Genomic DNA, 16,333 nt, shown 5'->3' on the forward strand with positions numbered 1-16,333 from the left:
CTGAGTAGTATAAGAATATATAAATAAGAACATAAATTTGGAACTTTCCAGTATAGCAATTAATTCTATTTCCCCAGAACATTTAACTTCTGTGAGGTATCTACTGAAATTAACCCCCAATCTTGTGCTCAATAAATGTTAATGCCACTAGTTTACTACTGATGTGATTTAAATGCATAACAACTGTTTTAATTTGCATTGCACTGCTTATCATAATTTGAACCTCTTCTCAATCACCTCTTCTAGTTCCTTAAAAATGAGATTTATATTTCCAAGTATATTAGGTTTACTGTGAACCAAGCTGTCCCTGCTTCTTAGAATCAAATGTTCTTAAAAAGTTGCTCCAGATACATTTGGACCACATTAGGGAGCTATTGTTTCATTTGCCTACAATTTGTTTCTATGTTTTCTTTGTCTTTCAAGCAGTCAGTAATCACCATATATATAATACCAAGCTGTCATAAGACTAGCAGACCAAAATTCTGGCCAAGTCTGGTGAAGCCATTCTGCTCTTTAATTTATGCCAAAGGCGATTGAAGAACTACTTGTTCTATGGGTATTTTAACATGTTTATAGACAAGGCTGAAAATGAATGAAAACTTTGAAAAGAATGGCTTAAATGGAAAGAAATAAAAGAAAAGTTTTGGAGGGCAGTCACAATAAGAAAGCTCAAATAGAAATGTTTAAACTAGTTTCTTTGGGTATATATAAATACTAATCTGCTATGGGCTAGTAAAGATCTTATTTTTTCAATGGGTTGCGAGTCAAAGGCAGGAGATAAAATTTGGAGTCTAATCACTCAGAGAGAATACATGCTGGTTTGGACTCTGCTACAGACAAAATAAAAGAAGCAAAAGGAAAAATTTCCCCAGAGAAATTATAGTCACAAGTCCACAAATCCACAGTATGTGGCTAGAATTCACACTGCCTGGCCTCAAAACAATTAAATTTTTGGTTTCAAATGATCTTAGATTAGAAGTGCCTGACCTGGCAAAAATTCTCTAAGTCTCTGACTGGGGGCCTCTGACAACTCTCACCTGAGATGTACTGGAGACATCTGGGTACCGAGTGTGCTATTCCTACTGTCAAACATAAGAACTGAGAATCTTGTCAGATCCTATGCAACAATATGATTTGTCAAACACCAGAACTGAGAATCTTGACAGACCCTATGGAACAATATGATTTGCCATGGAGGATCGTAATGAAAGAGCAATCCAAATATGTATTCAACAAGAGAATGAAGATAGAAACTCTGGTATAAGTTATACACAAATAAAGACACACAAATATATACAAATATGGATTAACCTCAGCAATATATTACTGTCTATAATGTATTAAAATGCATACCTCCCACAAAATGTTAACAAACTTAATAGTTTTAATGACATAATGCCATATAATTCATCTAATGCCACATAATCTATTTAAAGTATACAATGACTTTGAATATATTCACCAGTACTACATTCACTTAATTTTCAAATGTTTAATCTAATCAAAAAAGGAACTCCCTTATCCTCTGCAGAACCCTTCTTCTTGTCCTTAAAACAATGAATCTATTTAGAATCTCTGAAGTTTTCTTTATTCTGGATATTTCATAACATATGTGGTTAAGTTCAATATGATATTTTGAAGTTTTAGCTATTGCAATTAAGGAAGAATAAAGAAGATTCAAATTACAAAAGAAAAAGTCAAAACTATCACTTAATTGCAGATGACATAATATACATAAAATTCTAACAATTCTATTCCAAACCTTTATAAACAATGAACTTATACAGTGAAGTAAGTGACTTATACACTGAAGTGAAAGGGTATAAAATCAATGCACCCAGATATACAGCATCTTTATTTTTTTTTTTTTTTTTTTTTTTTTTTTTTTTTTTTTTTGCTTTTTGGGTCACGCCTGGCGATGCACAGGGGTTACTCCTGGCTCTGCACTCAGGAATTACCCCTGGCCGTGCTCAGGGGACCATATGGGATGCTGGGATTTGAACCCGGGTCGGCCGCGTGCAAGGCAAACGCCCTACCCGCTGTGCTATCTCTCCAGCCCCATATACAGCATCTTTAAATGCAAACAATGGTATGAAAGAAAAAAAATTTATTTATTTTTTTAAATCCCATTTTGAACTATGTCCAAATAAAATCAAGTATCTTGGAATCAACAGAAGAATGAAAAATTTACTGTAAACTACTTTACTATTAAAAGAAACAGAAGATTAAACAAGGAAACAAAAAAATATTCCATGCTTATGCATGGATTAGAAGAATTAACATTGATTAAACATCATCTACAACACTATACATTCAATGCAATCTCCATAAAAGTTCCAATGACATTCTTCAATGGCAGAGAATACACTGTATCACTGTCATCCCTTGTTCATCGATTTGCTCGAGCGGGCACCAGTAATGTCTCCATTTGTCCCAGCCCTGAGATTTTAGCAACTTCTCCTTTTTCATCTTTCTCAACAATTGGAGGCTCTTTCAGGGTCAGGGGAATGAGACTTGTTATTGTTACTGTATTTGGCATATCGAATATGCTATTCGGAGATTGCCAGGCTCTGCCATGCGGGCAGGATACTCTTGGTAGCTTGCTGGGCTTTCCGAGAGGACAGAGAATGTGTATCAGAGAATACAAGCAAGTATGTTTAAACCAAACATACTTTTGTGCTGCTTTAGGCACATCAGTGGCCTAGACTATAAAATAAAATAAAATGAAAAGAATAATCACACAATTGAAGAGTAATCTATTTTGATAAAAGTAATTGAACACCTAAAAATGATTCCTGTGTACCAAGTATTATAAGCACGAGGATTCAGAGCTAACTAAATATTCCCAGTAGAATCCCAATAATTTCACTTCCCCACTGAAAAAATCAGTCAATGCCTTCCCATTTATCAAAGGCAAAATTTCCCAATTTCCCACCTGCAGGTCCTCCATCATCTGCTCCCACCTATCTAACCTCCTCTTTACATCCTCATTTGGGGAACACTATCCAGCCTTCTGAGTCCTCCATCCTTCCTCAGACAGTCTGACCTTTCACGTGACACAAGAAGAAGAGCAAAGCCTTCCCCCAGTCTAAACAGGTCCCTAGAGAACAGAATACACACTTGCTAGAAATTTCTATGTAACCAAAAGCTCACCAGCAGCATAGGGCGCAAGTAACAATGCATCCTCAGGCCCTAGCACTGAGCCATCTGGCACAGGAGTGAAGCTTGGGCCCCTCAATAACTTCCTAAGAGAGTTCCCTATCCACTAACCCCACTCCCTGAGGGGAAAGAAAAGCAACTAGAAAAGCTAGCAACAATTTCAGAGTAGGTATGGCAAATAGTCCTATAGCAGGATGAAGTTTAATTTAAGAGAAAAGACATAAAAGAAGTACTTAGTACACTAGCCTTTAAGTGGATTCAAAATTGAGGTCTATTTGGAAAATAGTTTTAATTCTGTTTATAATTTTATTGTTTTTTTTTTTTTAAATCACATCCGGCGATGCACAGGAATTACTCCAGGTGGTGTTCAGGGGACCATATGGGATGCAAGGCAAACACCCTACCCATTGTGCTATCGCTCCAGCCCCTATAATTTTGGTATTTTTAAGACATCTTCATAAATTAAATTCATACTTGCACCATAAAGAGAAGTTTTACAGGATCTCTGCTCTGCTATACGATGTTATACTAATTATAATTTATCCCTAAGAAAATCTACATACAATTATGCAATTCATAAATAAAACAATTAAGTTAATCATGGCATTAACATTATTTGAAAATATGTAAAAATAAGTGTGAGAACATGTATAAAATTAGAATATAAATGGGAGTATAATAAAATTAAGTATGCTTACTTGTAGAAGAGAATATGTAAAGATTTTTTATCCACATGTTCCATATGTTATTTTGAGAAAGAGAATATGTACAGCTAAATAATGGAAGCAATCAAACTGTCCATTAATGGGGGGGCTGGAGCTATAGTACAGCAGGCCGGGTGTTTGCCATGCACTCAGCTGACCCCGGCATCCCATATGGTCTCCTGAGCATCACCAAGACTGATTCCTGAATGCAGAACCAGGAGTAACCCTTGAGTATTGCCAGGTTTGTTGCTAAAACCAACAAAACAAAAAACAGCAAAGAGCCTAAGTGGATGAAGAGATAACCCACGTGTGGTATACTTACAGTAAAATGTTATTCATCATTAGTAAGTGAATGCTGACATATGCTGTAACATGGATAAACCTGAGAACATTATGCTAGTCGAAATAGATGAGTCACACAAAGACAAACACTACAATTTAATTTATGTGAGGTAGTTATAATCATACAGCCAGAAAGGAAAGTGACAGCTGCCAGGGACTGGGGAGAGGGGGAATGAAGGGTTATTGTTTAGTGGGATATACAGACGAGATTTGCAAAGATAAGGATCTGGAGATGGACAATGGTGATGGTTACAACAATATGAATATTCTTAATACCACTTGATGGCATATTTTAAAAATGGTTAAGATGGTAAATGTTATGCATCTACCACAATAAAAAAAGAGAAAAAGAACGCATTATAGTAGTATAGTTACCTAACTTTAGTTTTAGAGTTGACAATAATGAAACTGCTGAAACTAAGTAGTCTGAGTGAAATTTGTCAAAATAACATATGGAACATGTGGATAAAAATGATAGTTTGCTGTCCAGGAAGTTAGCATATAGAATGATGACGCGGGACAACCTCAAATAGAAAGGCAAAAGTTATGCTTTAAAGACCAAGGAATTCACAACTTCAAACAAATCAGCATAGCTGTGGGCTGTGGGCAAACAATACACACAACAAGCTCTCTTGAACTTGTTTTTAGGCAGACTGTAAATCTAAGGCAAAGTGAAAAAAGCCTGGAAACAGAGACTACAGATGCAAAGAGCACAACTCTTGTGACACATGCAGAGTTTGGAGAACCACATTAATAGAATCATCTTAGATGCTTACAATGAAGGCATTTATTGATTTACATACTTAAATGGGATCCTATGAGAGCAAAATACAAAAGACTAATTAATCTGAAACTTAAAGGTATAGGAATTTTAGTACTATCTGGAACTAATATATAAAATTATACTTAGTTTTTGCTTTAGGTTTTTAAAAAAAATCTTTTCAAGTAATCAAGGCAAAGAGAAAATGAAGTGAAATTTATCAATTACGCAGGTGGGGATGGGGGTGGGGGGGCGGGTGTTGGGAGGTAGACTGGGGTCTTTGGTGGTGGAATATGGGCACGGGTGAAGGGACGGGTATTTGAGTACTGTATAACGGAGACATAAGTCTGAGAACTTTGTAACTTTCCACATGGTGATTCAATAAAATAAATTAAAAAAAAAATCTTTTCAGCCAGAAGATGTTTCTATTGTCTAGTTACTAATTGTTGAGCCATAAAATAATCTGGGAGAATATTTAAATATGGCCACATATATTTGATTACAAATCAAGCTGGCAGAATCTTGCACGGCAGAGCCTGGCAAGCAACCCGTGGTTTATTTGATATGCCAAAAACAGTAACAATAATGGGCCTCATTCCCCTGACCCTGAATTCAACAGGGACAAACGGAGACATTACTGGCGCCTGCTCGAGCAAACTGATGAGCAAGGGGAGGACAGTGATACAGTGATACAAATCAAGCCACTTTTACAAAGAAGTAATAGCAATGTAATGGTTTTGTAAAGTACCTTTAAAGTCATGGTTTCTTGTCTCTTCCTACTCTCATTCTTACTCAACAATAACTCACTTTTTGCCTATATCAATTTTTTATCTTTATACTGTATGCACAGGTAAAATAAATTCGTTTTTCATTCTGGCTTATTTTGATTCATATAATTCCCTAAAACCTATCCTTCCATTTGGTTTTATATGGCAAAATTTCACCTTTTTAAGCCATTGGGTAGTATTCCATTGCATAAATACAACAGTTTATCCAATTATCAACAGGCATTTTGGTTGTTTCCATATTTTAAGTACCATAAATAACTGCAATAAACACTCAGATGGGCATAACGTTTTGTTAATATTTTCATATTTTTTGGATCTCCAAAGCAGATATCCTGGATAACCTGGTAACCTGAGCTTAAGGAAACTTCATGTTTCCAAGATAGTAGTGCCAATTTAACTTCCTAACAATGCAGGAATTTTCCTTCACATCCTCTCCAACATTTGTTTTCCTACTTTTGGTGCAAGTCATTCTCACAGGTAGGACACTGCAGTTGGCTGGTATTCATCTACATTTCTGTGATGTGCAGATTTTTTTCTCTGTGCCTAACAAGTCATTTGTATACTCTCTCTGGAGATATATCTATTCCAACCTTCTACCATTTTTTGAGTGAGTCTTTTTGGATCTATTTAAAGAAATCATCCCTGTGGGGAGTTGGAGCAATAGCACAGTGGGTAGGGCATTTGCCTTGCGCGCGGCTGACCTATGTTCGATTCCCAGCATCCCATATGGTCCCCTGAGCACTGCCAGGGGTAATTCCTGAGTGCAGAGCCAGGAGTAACCCCTGTGCATCACCGGGTGTGACCCAAAAAGAAGAAAAAAAAATTATCCCGGTGGTGTGGGGGACTGGGAAACAACTCTTGGCAATGTTCATCCCAGAGGTGAGCTGTTACTTCAGTGCTCAGTTGCCGACAAGGCTATATTCAGTGACACTGGTGCCTTACAGTGCCGAGGATCAAACTCCAGGCCTGGCAGTTTGTCAGGCCTATGCTCTAGTACTGACCTATCTCCTTGGCCCTTGAAAATTCGTTATATACATAAGATATTATTAAGCCCTCATCAAATGCAAGCTGAGCTTCAATCTTCTAGGCTGTCTTCTCATTGCTTACATTTTCTTTTTCTATACCAAAGTTTTTCAATTTGATCTAGTACCAATTGTGTATTTTCATTTTCTTTTCAGTGGGATTAAGTTCTCCCAAATATCTGTAATCCAAATATCTGTAATGATAACATCAGGAAATGTTTCATCAAGGTTATCTTCTATTTCTTTATGGCTTCAAATCTTATACTGAATTCTTTAATCCATACTGATTTTTATTTATAGGGCTAGAAAGTGATTCACTTTCTTTTGCATGCCCAATTTTCCTAACGTTATTTGTTGAAGAAACTTTATATTGCTAAAGTCATAATCCTTTGTCATAAATATTGGTAAATGTGTTTATTCATCTCTGTGCTTCCATAATAGTCTACTAATCCATGTGTTTTTAATTTGCTTTGTAATATCGGTAGAAATTAGGTAACAGGATGTCTCCATTTTTCTTTTTTCTTCCTCAGGACTGCCATAACTATCTGAGGTATTTTTATTCTATATAAACTTTAGTATCTATTAAAATCACTGTATCACTGTCATCCCATTGTTCATCAATTTACTCAAGCAGGCGCCAGTAATGTCTCCATTTGTCCCAGCCCTGAGATTTTAGCAGCTTATCCTTACTCGTCTCCCAACAGCTGGAGGCTCTTTTCAGGGTCAGGGGAATGAGACTGTTATTGTTACTGTATTTGGCATATCAAATATGCCACGGGAAGCTCGCCAGGCTCTTCCGTGCAGGTGGGATACTCTCAGTAGCTTGCTGGGCTCTCCAAGAAGCATATATATATGCCTTCCCTCTACGATATTATGAAAAATTGGTAGGGAGTGTCTTATGATGTGTCCAGAAATATGTTCACTCATGCGTGAGGCTTGGCCCGAGCATGTGGAAAGCAGCCTGGAGTGTGGCAAAGGTGGGGTAGTGGAGGTCAGCTGCTGGGGCTGGGCCCCTTGGGTGGGGAGGACTCTCACCTGCCCCACTCTGGGGCGCCCTGGCGTGGAATCCAGTGGCATGGTTATGGGGGCCTCATTTTATGCTCCCTTCTAAGAGAAGAAGCCGTGTGATCTGGACGTGGCTGATGCCGATATTATCTGGTGCCAGCAGGAGGTGGCTTACGGGCGTGATCTCTGGGTCATGGAGACTGGGAAAAGCAGGCAGAGGATCTCCATTCCTGGTCCCGTTGGTTGTGTCATGGCCAGAGATTGCACCACTTTGTTGTGGCTCCAAGGACTACAAACAACAGTGACATCAGGATCACACACCATGTTTCCCCACAAATGCTGGAGATCAAACTCTTGGTTTCATGCCCCTAAAGAAGGTATTTTATCACTGTGCAGAAGTGAAGTTAAATTTTTGTGTGGGAAAATTTTATGTCAACAACAAAATTATGTAGGACTTAGAATATATGTATAGGTTAGTTCATCAATTATTTCATTGATGAACTTTTGTTTTAGGGCCACACCCAGCAGTGCTGAGGGCTCTGTACTCAGAAGCAACCCCTGAAGGTAGAATATAGGGATGCTGGAGACCAGACCCACATTAGCTACATGTAAGACAAGTACCTTACCCACTATACTATCTGTTGAGCACAGAATGTTCATATAAATATGCATATGTACACATCACCATTTTTGTTCAGTACTTGGGCTGTTTCCATATTTGGGCTGTTGTAAAAACTAAGTAGATAGCCCCGATAAACACTGCTGAACATGTCGTGGAGTACTTTTTAAATTGGGTGTGGGAGGGGCTCTGGAGGCCTAGATGGTTCTTGGCTAGTGTGGCCAGAGGTTCAATGCAGGGGCTCAAGGATAAGATGCTCCTTGGGTCCCGCAGCATTGAGGATTACCTGTGCCACCCAGCTTTGTTAGGGCTGGAGCGATAGCACAGCGGGTAGGGCGTTTGCCTTGCAGCAGCTGTCCTGGGTTTGATTCCTCCATCCCTCTCGGAGAGCCGGGCAAGCTACCAAGAGTATCCTGCCTGCATGGCAGAGCCTGGCAAGATCCCCATGGCGTATATGATATGCCAAAAACAGTAATAACAAGTCTCACAATGACTGGTGTCTGCTCGAGCAAATCGATGAAAAACGGGACGACAGTGCTACAACAGTGCTATAGTGCTACAATTATCTATTACTTCTGTTTTGTTATCTATTCACAGTTGTGTTAAAAAACTAAAAAACCCTAATATAAATGCATTAGTATAAATAATTGCTTTAACATATTCTGTTTCTTCTACTTTTGGTACACACAACACACACACACAGACTGCAAAGTCCTGACTGATTTAACTCTTACACCCAGGCCTCCTGTAAGCAGAGGAGGCTCTCCAGCCTTCTGAGGCATCTCCCAGGCCCCTATACCTGCCTTTAAAATTACCATTTGCTTGTAGGATTTCTTTTTTTTTTAAATTTTAAGCCTCCATTTATCTCAAAACGTAAGGTGTGACTACAATATGCTGAATTTTGCTTTCTCATATCATAAATTTTTTATTGGGAAATACACACCATTACCATTTAAGCTAATTACTGAAACAAATATTACCATTTTATCCTTTTAAGAATATTTTCACGCTGTTACTGTACTTTATTTTTCACATTTTTTTTCTCTACTTATAAATAACATCAACTTATTATGTTATTTCTCTTCTAATACCATACTTTTTCTTTCACAGATTTTAAGATTGCCCTAAGGATTAGTGACAGCAAACTCCAGGCCTCATGGGATGGGGGATGGACCGGCTCCTCCCATCTCCCTGTCCCCATGGGACCCTGGATGTCACACCAGGAGCTGCCTCTGTTGACTATTTAAACTCATTAATGGCCATGATCCAGAGACACAAAAAATAATCTTAGAACCAAGCAGCTTGTTGCAGAGATTTCTCCAGACCCTAATTATCTAAAATTTTAGATTTCTAGGAGCGCTTGACATCCTATGTTGTTCATAGCGGGCAATACAAATGAATTATTTAGCATCTGCCTGTTCAGTGGGTTTGAGTGGTGGGGGGAAATTCAAGATAACGGTGGTGGGAGGGTGTGATGGTGGGACTGGTGTCAAAGTGTTTGTTGAGTGTAGTCCATTACTGTGAACAACTTTATGAGGAAAAAAAAAAGATTTCCCTAAGGTTTCTATATAAAGTTCTAGACCTGTGGCCTGTTAGATGGGTCATTCTTACATTCTGCTTAGTGGGCCACAATTTTATTGCAATCACCCTTAAAGTTTGGTATCTTTCCACTGCCAGGTGAAATTTCTTCCCATTTTGTGAGACCCTCTAATCTTTCTTGCAAGGCTAGTTTGTTAGTGATGAACTACTTTGGTTTATCTATGACATTCCTTAATCCTTCTCTGACCCTCTATGATAATCTGGCAGGATAGGCCGTTTGCAGTTGAAAATCCTTTTCCTTCAGAACATCTCGTATCTTGCTTGTATCACTCCATTCTATACTTCATGATCCCAGAAAAGTCTACACCTAATTTTGTAGGGTTCCTTTATATGTAATTTGGTGTTGCCTAGATGTTTGAAGTATAGTGATCTTGAATTATGTCTTGAGACATTTCTGTCTGGGTTTATTTTCATCAGGATGCTTTGGATCACTGATTTTGGAAGTTTTGTTCCTTTCTCAAATTAGACAAGTTCTTGGCTATTGTGTCTTCAAATAAGTCTTGACCCCTTATTTACTTCCTAGAACCCTTAAAATGAGAATATTTTTTCCTTCTGATATAGTCTCATACGGGCCTTAGTTACCACACTTTACAATTCTTTTTTTCTAACTGTATAGTTTGTATTTATTCCACTAAAATACATTCCAAATGACAAACCCTACCGTTCCTGTGTAAAGTCAAATCCCTTCAATGTACTCTTTAATTTGACTAATTTAATCTGATAATTATTAAACTGTGAAGGTCCTTTTTAAAAAAGTTTCCCTATCTTTGTTACATTACATTATGTATCTATTGTTTTCCTAATTACTTAATATTGTTATAACTTTTAATTCTTCTTCAGGCAGGTTGCTTAGAATTCCACTTAATTTGAACTTTTTCCTGAATTTTAGTTTTGTTTTATCATTATTGACAAAGTAGCGATTCTTCATTTTATTTTTAATTTTTTTAAAGAAGTACTTTTTTTATGAGGGATGAGGGGAGAGGGTGGGAGGGAAGGAAGCTTATTAAAGAAAAGAAATAGTGTTTGTGTGTGAGAGAGAAAGAAGATAGGGGGAGGAGAGGGAGGGAGGAAGGAAGGCGGGGGGGGAAGAGAGAGAGAGAGAGAGAGAGAGAGAGAGAGAGAGAGAGAGAGAGAGAGAGAGAGAGAGAGAGAGAGAGAGAGAGAGAGAGAGAGAGAGTCCTCCTCATCAAATAAAAGGAAGGAATTATACTTCCCAAGTTAGGATGCTGGCAATTCCAGAAATGAAATGTATCTTTCACTGCGTTTAATTTATAGCAAAAGGATGTGTGCTAAATTGAGTGGCTGTTGCTTACATTGGCTTGCTACGCAGGTCTCTGATTAGAACTGTAGGTTTAGGATCTGTCACTGTCATCCCGTTGCTCATCGATTTGTTCGAGCGGGCACCAGTAACGTCTCTCATTGAGAGACTTATTGTTACTGTTTTTGGCATATCCAATACGCACGGGTAGCTTGCCAGGCTCTGCCGCGCGGGCTCAATACTCTCGGTAGCTTGCCCGGCTCTCCGAGAGGGGCGGAGGAATCGAACTCGGGTTGGCCGCGTGAAAGGCGAAAGCCCAACCGCTGTGCTATCGCTCCAGCCCAGGTTTAGGATGTAATATGAAAATTTTTTATCAAGGATCAGAGATTAATTTATCTACTGGCACAGTTAAGACAATTTAGATGACTGAAGATTAAGCCTTAACAAAAGAGAAATGAGGCAGCAGGGAGGTTACAATTTAGTAGTCAAGTTTCCCAAGGGGATGCTCATATCTGAGCGAGAAGTTGCAACTTCATTCTTCTCTATTCTACAATTTGCAAATTTGCACTTAATCTGCCACTGCTGTGGTCTTGTTCTGTTCTGTACATTCTGCAACCCAACTCATTCAGGAGGATGCAGACAGGAAAAAAGTGATTTAGGAAATATGGGGTTCGACTTCAGTCAGGGCCAAAGAGCACTCACTTTGCATGCAAAGCAAGTGGATACACTAAAGATGATTTTCAAAGTCCTCTCCAACATCTCCTACTACCTTTCTCTGTGAGGGAATTGCTATTCCAGCAGTATCATCTTTGTTGCTTTTGTTGTGGAGACCACAACCTGTGATACTCCAGAGGCCAGAGATACATCTGTCAACAGAGCTATACTGTGCAGGAATAGAATCAAAGGCTTCACATGTGCCTTGTACTTAAGGGATAACCTGGGCTCACCTGGTCCTTTTCTGAGCTTATCTTTCACTTTCAGGGATAAGTCTTGTCTGTCATCTTGATTCATCTCTGAAACTTATTTTTAAGGTTTCTCTTGTGGTGGTGGACCAGATAGAAGGTAGTGATGAGTGGCCAGGGCTACACCTAGGTAGTGTTCAGGTGCAATTCAGCACACAGATAAAAGTGTGTGCATTTTATATCTTAAACCATATCTCTGGGTTTTTGTAAGATTCTGGACAAACTTTTTAATAAAAAAGTATTAATAAAATAATTGATAAAACAATCCAAAAATTCCAAGAAACTTAATGGCAATTCTACTTGCTAAATATTCTACTGATATGTTTTGATAAACCTAGCTGCTGCTTCTTATATATGTATATATATGTATGTATATATATATATATATACATATATATATATATAAAATTGCTTCTCCCCACAACTTCCCTTTATTGTTGTAAGGATTTGGAGTTACCTTTTTTGTTTTGTTTTGTGAACACACCTGGCAATACTAAGGGATTACTCCTGGCTCTGCACTCAGGAATCACTCCTGGCAGTACTCTGGGACCATATGGAATGCAGGGGATTGAATCCAGGCTGGCCTCGCTCAAAATAAGCACCTTACCTGCTACAGTAACTCTCCGGCCCCTAGGAATCATACACTTTAATTGCAGGTTGTGTACTGGAGATCGCACACGACTGCAGAAGATAAGACTACAGGGATTGTGCTAGGTGCATACAGACAGCACCTGGTATCAAATTCACAACCTTGGATGTGAGGACAATCTGACTGTCACATTGGTCACACTGTCATTGCCAGCACTGACTGGCTGATCTGGCTAGCTTGGTGGTGTCCCCAGCCTCCCTCAGTGCTCCACATGGCCCAGGGATATACAGGCAGCTGTGTTCTTTTACCAAAAACTTTGAAACGAGCTCTCAAACTCACAACCTCACACTTGCCAAGCAGGAATTTTTGCTGCTGATCAATCCCTGTCCCCACTGCTTCTCATTTTTACCACATATTTCACAAGTAACTCAGAGGTAGTTTATAAATGTTTGTTTACACAGTAAAAAGTTTCAGCTATTGACTTAGAAAGACTTTACATGAAAATCTTTGAACTAGATGATTAACACTTCAAGGAAGGAGTGTTCATAAAGTTACCAAATTCTAGCCACTTAGATACATGAATATACTTGAACACATCCAAGTTTTGAGAGTATATCGTGGACTATTTTCTTATCACCTAAATACGAAATAAATGTCAAGTTCGTTTGAGTTATTTTTTACATTCAAGTTTTCTATTTAATGCTCTCCTTAAAGTCAACTAAAAATTTTAAACATCTGGGTATTAAGAAATTCTGAAGAAAATTTTTTTTGTGTGTGGATATACTTAAAATAATGGACATACTGGCAATAAATGAAACTAGAGACACAGCCAAAAGAAAATAATGCACAGGTTCTGCTATGTATGAAAACTGAGATGTCTGATGCTGGGGTGCTCTACAAAATAAATGCTTAGCTGATTCAAATATTTTATTTCTGCATAAGAGTAATACAATGATTATAGATATATGACAAAGAAGTCTCTGTGCTTAAGATTCCCCCTTCCTCCCTCACCACTGAGGGACCAGGGATGTGAATATTGCATACAGCCTTTGCCTTGCATTATGAGGCCTTGGGTTTGATTCTCAAACAGCATAATAATAATAATAATAATAATAATAATTAAAAAAACAAATCAAAATGGATCAAAGGGGAGAGAAGTTATCACTGCACTGAAACTAGTAGACCTGGTCTCCAGGCCCAGATTACTGTCGCCCTCTTGGGATGAGGCAGGCAGACTCCCTGCCCTGTGGGAAAACCCAGTGCTCTACTCACCCACACTTGCTTCCATTCACACTGAATTCAGGCCCAGTTGCACAATCCATCTCAGAGAGCAACCGCCATTTCAAACCTGATACTCCGAGACGCCATGGTGCTGAGTCACTGTAGTGATACAGCTGCTGGGGCATGCAGCCGCATATGAGGCTGTGCAACAACTCCAAAGTACATGGTACTGATAGCCCAGTCGAAATACACAGCTTCCCCCAAATGCTCTTGCCTCGACCTTTATATGCCAAAGTGATTTAGAGATCAGTTCTTTTAGAAAAGAGTTCTTTACTTTCAGAGATATACTCAGCGAAGTTCCAAATTTCTTATCTACTTCTTTCCTGAACACTAAACTCAACAGCCACTAATTCTTGGTATGTCATTTCAATATCTACCTAGATGTAACTTAAACTTAACATGTGAATAAAAGACAATTATTACGGTTCTGTAAAACTGTTCAATCCACTATCTTCATTATTTCATACAGCTCATGTAGAGAAATAGATCAAAAAATCCTTTTTTTTGGAGGGGGGAGGGGGTCACACCCAGTGATGCACAGGGGTTACTCCTGGCTCATGCACTTTAGAATTATTCCTGGATGTGCTTGGCGGACCATATAGGATGCTGGAAATTGAACCCAGGTTGGCAGCGTGCAAGGCAAACGCCCTACCCACTGTGCTATTGCTCCAGCCCCAGATCATATCCTTAAAATGGCTACAAAACCCTTCATGATCTGATTCCATATTATCTCCCTGATCACATCTTCATTTACTCTGGCTATTTTTCACATATGACAGATAAACTAGAACATCAAGGACATCTGTTTGCTATTTTCTGTTTCTACAATCTTGTCTTTAAGGTACACAACCTAGTTTTTCTCTTCTCAAATATCTTCTTTACTAGAGAGTAACCTGACTTCTGCACTGAAATAAAAATCAATGAGGTTAAGGATTTATATACTTATATAAAGTTACTGAAGAAAAGTTGGGAGACGAAGGATGCCAAGTAGGACAAGATTAGTGTCCTCTTTATCAGTGACTTTTCCCCCTTTTTTGCCACACGCACGTAGTACTCAGAGGCTACTCTTAGCTCTGTGCTTGGGAGATATTCCCAGTGGTGCTCTGTACACTATGCAGTGCCGGGATCAAATCTGGGTCTCCTGTATGCAAAGTATGCATTTAACTCACAGAGCTATCTCAGCAGCCTCTCATCAGTGACTTTCAAGCCACACACACACAAACCCAAAAAAGAGAGTATTTATATCCTAGCTTATCTTTCTTAAGATGATAATATAGATATAATTCTCTAATTATGAAAAATGTATGCAACATTATTTATATGCAGTTTGCATAATTATTATGTATATAAATATAACTATTAATATAGGGAAAGTTTACATGTGAGACAAACTGATCATATTTTATATAATTTTAGTTTTATAATTATAAATAAAAATCATATGAGGCACATTCTTTGATAAAAAGCAATAATCCTAATCATACTGTTTTACCTTACCTATTTATCTAAGTAGGCAGGATACCATTTTGGGAACACAATGAGAACTGACAAGCTACTCCATTTATGTAAAGATGATGATTACAGCATCAATTATAAATTTTATAATTCAACATTTTAACTTATAATCCTAATAGGCTTTATTATCACATTCCTACTAAGTACTTTAATTACAACAAGTGTTAGTTCTAGTTGTTACAGCCATATTCCTGTTACCTGCCTCTCTTAATACTGCCCGTAAGAATCAAACCACTTGGACCAGAGTGACAGCACAATAGGTAGGGGTTTGCCTTTTATGTGGCAGACCTAGGTTTGATCCCCAGAATCCCACATGATCCTGCAAGCCTGCCAGGAGTGATCCCTAAACACAGAGACAGCAGTAAGCCCTGAGCAATACCAGGTGTGGCCCCACAGTCAGAAAACAACAGTGAAAAAGAAAACACCAGCTATTACTATTCTGAATAATACAATGTAAAGAAATACAAAATTTTAAAAGTCTAAAGTAAATTTCCTTTTAAAATACCATAACTGCTAAGCAAGCCTCAACACGTGTTAGTTATTAAGTATACTTACGTTCTGTATAATTTAATCTCATACTGACCCTCTGTGGTTCACTGAAGTATAACATCACTTAAGTCTTAAGGTAATTGTAACTAGGACACAGATTTCTTTCTTTATTGGTGTGTGGAAAGTGGGCCCATCCAAACACTGCTCAGAGGGCTTTGGGGGCAGGGATGGGGTGAGGTGG

At 38.4% G+C, this 16,333-nt stretch overlaps 1 protein-coding gene across 1 annotated transcript in view; it reads right to left on the minus strand.

The window, feature by feature from the left end:
* Positions 1–16,333, minus strand: part of ESF1 (ESF1 nucleolar pre-rRNA processing protein homolog) — an 83,260-nt gene that overhangs the window by 25,012 nt on the left and 41,915 nt on the right. The window lies entirely within an intron of this gene.

This window comes from Sorex araneus, chromosome 3 (assembly GCF_027595985.1).
Source record: "Sorex araneus isolate mSorAra2 chromosome 3, mSorAra2.pri, whole genome shotgun sequence".
Classification (NCBI taxonomy): domain Eukaryota; kingdom Metazoa; phylum Chordata; class Mammalia; order Eulipotyphla; family Soricidae; genus Sorex; species Sorex araneus.